Genomic DNA, 7693 nt, shown 5'->3' with positions numbered 1-7693 from the left:
ACTTGAATATGCTCCTTTTGACTTAAATCCGCCACCATCATAGCTCAGCGCCTCTGAGCCGTCGTCGCTCCAACCCTGCTAGGACTTAACATCTGGAAATCCCGATCAAGTCTAAGCAATGCTTAAACTTGAAAGTTGTAACTGCCTTGGTCAGCATATCCGCTGGATTATCTGTCGTGGAAACCTTCTTCATCGTAATCTTCCCTTCTTCAATCACGCTTTGATAAAGTGATACCTGACATCAATGTGTTTAGTTCTCTCGTGATACATTTGATTTTTGGTCAAATGAATCGCACTCTGGTTGTCGCAGTAGACCTCTGTCACCTCCTACTTCAGGTCCAAATCACCAACTAAACCACTCAGCCATATTGTCTCCTTCACCGCCTCTGCTGCTGCCATGTACTCAGCTTCCGTTGTGGACAGAGCTACTACCGACTGCAGCACTGCTCTCCAGCTAATGACACTCCCGTAGAGTGTGAACGTATAGCCCGTCAGTGACCTCCTCCTATCAAGATCCCCTGAAAAATCCGAATATACAAATCCAACTACTGAACCAGAAGTGTCAGCTCTTCTGTCGTAAATCAGACCAACGTCCACAATTCCTCCCAGATACCGCAGTATCCATTTCACAGCCTGCCAATGACCTCTCCTAAGTTTGCCCATGTATCTGCTTACTACACTAACAACATGTGAAATATCTGGCCTTGTGCACACCATAGCATACATAATGCTACCTACTGCATTTGCATAAGGCACCCGAGACATGTACTCTGTCTCTTCATCAGTTGTCAGTGACAGTTCACCCGAAAGCTTGAATTGTGCTGCCAATATAGTACTGACAGGTTTTGCCTCAATTATACCAAAACGTTCCAACACCTTCTCGATGTACGTTTTCTGAAACAAGAACAGTTTCCCAGCAGATCTGTCTCTCCGTATCTCTATACCCAATATCTTCCTTGAGGCACCCAAGTCTTTCATCTCAAACTCACCCTTTAATTGATCCTTTAACATGTGGACTTCTGACATGTCATTGCAAGCTATCAGCATGTCATCCACATATAGAAGTAGATACACATAAGAACCATCTGATAGTTTCCAGTGGTACACACAGCTATCATATTTGCTTCTATCATAACCGTTTCTAACCATAAAGTTATCAAAACGTTTATACCACTGCCTATGAGACTGTTTTAATCCATACAAGGATTTCTTCAGCTAACAGACCTGGTCTTCTTTCTCGAGAATCTCAAACCCCTCTGGTTGACGCATATAGATGTGTTCCTCCAACTCACCATGTAAGAAGGCAGTCTTAACATCAAGTTGCTCCAATTCCATATTATACAAAGCAACCATAGCAAGTAATACTCTAATAGAGCTATGTTTGACAACATGAGAAAATACCTTATTGAAGTCAATCCCTTCTCGTTGTGTAAACCCCATAGCTACTAACCTTGCTTTGTATTGTGCATCCTCCACCCCTGGAATTCCTTCTTTCCTCTTGAAGACTCATTTTCTACCAACAATCTTCTGACCATTAGGTTTCTCGGCTAATTCCCAAGCCAGGTTCTTATTAAGAGACTCAGTCTCTTCATTCATGGCAAGAGACCACTGCCTTGATTCATCACTCCTCATAGTTTCTTCGTAGGTGCATGACTCACCTTCATCAATGCTTTCCCCCACACTAAGTGCGAATGCAACCATATCTTCCATCCCATACCTTTTCGGTGGCCGGATGTCTCTCCTTCCCCTGTTTCTCGCAATACTGTAATGAACTTCTTCATGTTCATCTTCCTCAGCTTGCCCATCTATCTGAGGTCGAACTTCTTCTGAAGTGTCTATCTCAAACTCCACCTGTTACCTATGATCTTCCTGCTCACCTGTTTACCAACACTCTCCCGAGCATCAACATGCGTTACTTTTTGAGTTACCATGGCTAACTCATCAAAAGTAAGATCTCTATTGATAAGAAACTTATTTGATTTTCCATCCGGATTCCATAACCGATAACCTTTCACTCCTGGCTCATAACCAAGAAATACACATTTCTTAGCCCTCGGATCCAGCTTACCTTCTTTAACATGTGCATAAGTCAGGTAATCGAAAATCCTCAACTTCTCATACTTCGCAGGATAACCATACCACACCTCATTAGGAGTTTTACACTCAATAGATGTACATGGAGAAATATTTACCGGATACGCTGCCGTGTTCACTGCTTCAGCCCAGAACACCTCCGACAGCCCTGCATTTGAAAGCATACAACGAGCTCGTTCCAATAGAGTTATGTTCATACGTTCTGCCGCACTAAGTTGTTGTGGTGTCTTTCTTACCGTATGGTGTCTCAAAATCCCTTGGTCTACACAAAACCTATTAAACTCATTTCCGCAAAATTCCATGCCATTGTCATTCCTCAAACGTTTGATCGATTTTTCAGTCTGCTTCTTGATCAAGGTCTTCCACTGCTTGAACTTGACGAATGCCTCATCTTTGCGTTTCAGTATGTAGACCCATACTTTCCTAGAAAAATCATCTATCAAGGTTAACATGTATCTACCCCACCATGTGAGCTGACCCGAGAAGGACCTCAAAGATCTGAATGGATGTAATCCAGAGTTCCTTGGTATTATGAACCGTTGTATTGAATTTGACCCGTCACTGTTTCTCGAAGACACAGTGTTCGCAAAATTCCAGTTTTCCAACCTTCTGCACAAAGACTAAACCCTGCTTGCCCAGTATAGCCATCCCTTTTTCGCTCATATGCCCTAACCGCACATGCCATATCTTGGTAGTCTCAATTTCCTTATCTGATGATGATAACGCTACAGTTCCAGTAACAGTGTTGCCCTGTAGCACAATAAGACCATTCTTATTCAACCCTTTCATAACTGTAAGACTCCCCTTAGAAATCCGAAGCACATTAGCTTAACCAGTGTATTTACAACCATTATCATCTAGAGTTCCCAAAGAGATCAGATTCTTCTTCAAATCTGCAACATGTCTGATGTCTGTTATAGTCCTCACAATACCATCGTGTATCTTGCTCTGAATAATACCAATTCCAACCACCTTACAGGGAGCGTTGTTTCCCATTAACACCTTTCCTCCATTAATGGTCATGTAAGTGGAAAACCAATCCCTATGAGGACATACATGGAACGTACAACTTGAAGGATATAGTCCTTCGGTCCGAAGGAGATGTCTTTTCGAAGGAGTGTCCTTCGACCAAGATGGCAATGCGCACAATTTTTCATCTAGGATAACGATGACTTTATTCGGAAGATCAAGTCCGGTCTAATTAGGGATCGTAATGCTTAGCTAGAAGCCGCTTACGATCGTCGGATCACTTCGGTAATCCGCGGCTAACATAGATCGGATCCTACAACGGGTTACACCATTGTGGGAGCATGCCTATAGATGGATATGATCCAGTCTAATAGTGCCAAAAAGATAGAAAGAATCAGGCTCGAAAGAGAAGCCCGAAAAGTGGTAAAACCCACTTATAGGGTGTCCTGATCAATCTCAAAGGGGCATTGATCAGGACTGGCCATATAAAGTGGGTGGGCCGGCCAGGGTAAGCCCATAATGGGATTAAGTGGCCGGCCACACCATATTAGGGTAAAAACCCTAATTCGGGTCAGAAGGAGTTCTGACAGTTTACCTTTTCTAGGACTCTTATTGAAACCTAATTTGAGTGAGACTCCTATTAGGGTTTCTTTATATAAGGGTCATTAGAGTTCAGAAAAAGGGTTGAATTTTTTTTCAAGAGAAAACAGCTTCTCTCTCACAATATACAGCTAAGCGGAGAGAGAGGGTTTTAGAAAAAAAGCTCTCAATCTATATCTATGGAGTCAAAAGAAGAATAGTTCTTCTTCTCAACCTTCAATGGAGTTTTAGAAGACTACAAAGAAGGGAGATCAAGTTATTTACTCGGGTGTCTCAAGTAGAGGAGCTACATATGAAGCTCTCATCTTCGGGATAAAGGAGTTGGAATCTAATTCGAGGAAAGCGAATCCAGGTATTCTCTTTATGTTTCTAGTTCATTATTAGTTCTTGCATGCGATCCTGGATAACTAGTCTTAATCATATGATGATTGTGTTTCTGCTTACAACATTAGTTAGATGATTAGTAGTCTTAGAGACGTACAAAACCCTACAGTGGCATCACGAGCCGTTTGCATGTAACTAATTTTGGCTAGAACGAATTAGATTCAGACTTGATTTATTAGACAGATTAGTTTGAATAGAGATTCAGACACGTTTTGGTTAGTTTAAATTAGATTTATACGTAATCAAAACACATATTTTGAAAGAGTTTCAATCCGTAGAATCATTAGATTTTGAGTTTGTTGAAAAGGGTTTTAAAAAATGGATCTAATGGGCTAAAGATTTTGAAAAACAAGTTTCAAAATCATAAGTTTTTGATGAATATCACAAAAGCAACAGTTTTTGGTGAAGAATAACTCAAAAACAGGAGCTACATGAGAAAAGGAAGAAGAAACAAGAGTTTAGAAGTTTCTAAACTCATAGGTGTCCCGGGCCGAGCTGGCCGGACGCATACTGAACGTGCTCCAGACGCGTCGCAGTTAGGCCCACACGTGATAGGCTACAAACCCCACACGAGAGGGGGGGGGGGGGGGGGGTTGAGAATAACCCCACATGAGAGAAGGGTAATCTAGCAACCAAAATATAATGTTTAGGTCCTCTCCACTCATTGTCAATTGATTTTGAGTTGGATCACCACAAACTTCCATGGTATAAGAGCTTAGAAAACTCTAACGAGTATAGTCTAGATCATATTTTGCTTGCGCTTAACCAGCGGCAATATCCGCTTCAAAAACTATTGTCCCTCGTAATCGTTAAACTTTGTTTTCCCCCTTTTCTTTACTAGTTTCAATTTTGGTGTATGGTCGATATCTGTAAAGGGGCAATATTCGACTATAGGGAATATCCTTGGTCATTGTTATCCTCGTTTAGAGTGCAGTTTGATGCCTTCCTATTGTGTTTTTTTTTGCTTGGTTCGTTAGAAAAAAGAACTAATTGTATTTTGTCATGGGCCTCTGAATCCGTTGTGATTAACCTCATTAACGATAAGAGGGCTTTTGAATCTAGTGTGCTTTAGCACATGTTTTTTAATTGGCATCTGAATGCAGTGTGACTATGTCATGTTTGCTCGTTGTTACTTCCGAAATATTTCTACCAATAATCTACACCAAATAAAAGTTTGCTCATCAGCCAATTCCATGACTTCCCCGATTAAAAATTTGTCGAAGAATCATCTCATCACGTCTCGTTTCAGGAATTTATTTTTCAAATTGAACTTTCGCTTTGATCCTTTATTCAATTTGCGGCAGAGTAAGAACATCTCCAATGCAAAACTTAAAATAATCTCTATTTATATCAAGTTCCAATTGAGATTCTCACTCCTAGGTGGTTCTCAATTCTTTTGCGGCCCCAATGCAAAAATCGAAACTTATCTTATTCACTTATATCGCATAGTTATATTTGTAAAAAAGTAATTAGTTATTTCGAAAATATAGAAGACTCGATTTTTATTGGTTATGATGAGTTGGACCATTAGAGATATTTTAAGAGGACAATCTATATGTAGAGTGTCCTCTTGAGATACCTCTATTTAATTACCTCCCCGTCATCTTAGATATCCAAATAGAGTGTTGCATTGGAGAGAGTTTTTAATGAAAAACTCTAAAAATCCTATGTGGCGCTTAGAGTTCCTAAGATCGAGTGTTGCATTAGAGTATCTCCAATGCAGAACTCAAAAAAACTCTATTCATCATATGTGTCAAGTTCCAATTGAGATTCTCACTCCTACGTGGCTTTAATAGAGATCCTCAATTTTTTTGGTCTCCAATGCAAAACTCTAAACTTATCTTATTTACTTATGTGGCATAGTTATTTTTATAAATAAATAATTAGTTATTTTAGAAAATATAGAAGACTTGATTTCTATTGGTTGAAAATTAAATATTGATAAGTTGGACAATTAGAGATATCTCAAGAGGACACTCAAGAAATAGAGTGTCCTGTCGATATATATCTCTATTCCACTCTCGACACGTCATCTTTGAGATCCAAATAGAGTGTTGCATTGGAGATGATTTTTAAGAAAAAACTCTAAAAATCCTACGTGGCTCTCGGAGTTTCTAAGATTGAGTGTTGCATTGGAGATGCTCTTAGAGAGAGTGTTCAAAAAAAACTCTAAAATCCTATGTGGCGCTCAGAGTTTCTAAGATAGAGCGTTGCATTGGAGATGCTCTAATAAGTGTAACACAAGATACAAATTAAAGGAAACCGTCTCGTATATACCTCCAAGATACGATACCATAGAATTAGAGTTAGTTCTATATTTTATGTTATCTTTACTTATTTGTTTTCATCTATTGTAATACTCTACTATTATAAATAAATGATGGATATTAAACCAAATTAAATTGGAATCAATTGCTTTTAGTTGAAGATAATGGTGGAAGATGAAACAAAAGGAGTTTTATGTTTTTATTATGCACTAAATTAAAATATTTAAGTCATAGTATTATTATTAGTAGTTACTTATGTTATGGTATTTAGAAAGTCAAGAGTTTTTTGCATTTACTTAGAAGTAATTTAGTATTAACTTGGGCATCTTTAAATACCCAACTTTGTAGTTTGTTTCAAGCAAGAAGTGAGAAAGAAAGTTAATAGAGTAAAGAGTTTTAGCCATCTCCTTCTTCTTCTTTTGTCTAAGTTTTTTTCCAACAAAGTGGTATCAGAGCAAGGTTAAAAAAAATTGAGTGAGAAAAAAATTGAGAAGAAAAAAATTTGTGAGAAAAAGTTGTGTGATAGATGGCAAGTAGTAGTAACAATATGGTTACACTAATTCATCGTTTCAATGGAGAGGTTTATGATTATTGGAGCAACAATTTAAAGTGTTGCTTAAATCGATGGATTTATGGAGTTTTGTTGAGGAAGGTTTCACCATTCCTGAAAATGAAGCGGCTCTAACGATAGTCCAAAAAACCGTGTTGAATGAAAACAAGAAAAAAGATAACAAAGCATTGTTTCATATTTATCAAGCAATTAAGAAGTCAGTCTATGAAAGAATTGCTAAAGCTGAAACTTCAAAGCAAGCATGGGAGATTATTCAAATTGCATACAAAGGTGAGGAAAAGGTAAAAAAGGTACGTCCCCAAACATTGAGATCGGAATTTGAAAAATTGGAAATGAAGGAAAATGAAAATGTTTCAAGAGTAAACTATGTTGTTAATCAAATGGCATCTAATGGAGAAATTTTGGAAAATGAAAGAATTGTTGAAAAAATTCTTCGTAGTTTACCACAAAAATTTGATTTTGTAGTGGTGGCTATTGAAGAATCAAGAGACCTCTCTTCACTTTCTTTAGAAGATTTACAAGGAACTCTAAAAGCACATGAGTTTAGAATTAACCAAAGAAATCCTAGTCTTCCCGATCAAGCTCTAAAAACCCAAATTACAAATATGGGAGACCGTGGTTCTTACCGCGGTCGTGGTAAAAATTTTCGAGGAAGAGGTTTTCGTGGTAGAGGAAGAAGTAATTTTTACTCAAACAACTTTGATACTAAAGAGGTTACTGAAAATCAGTACTATAATGGAGGTAGAGGTCGTGGTTATCAAAGAGGAAGAGGTAGAGGATATTTTGAATGTTATAATTGTCATAAACC

This window comes from Eschscholzia californica, unplaced genomic scaffold (assembly GCF_041429995.1).
Source record: "Eschscholzia californica isolate CP2 unplaced genomic scaffold, dmEscCali1.0.p SCAF_2, whole genome shotgun sequence".
Classification (NCBI taxonomy): Eukaryota; Viridiplantae; Streptophyta; class Magnoliopsida; order Ranunculales; family Papaveraceae; genus Eschscholzia; species Eschscholzia californica.
Note: the sequence above shows the minus strand (reverse complement) of the source record.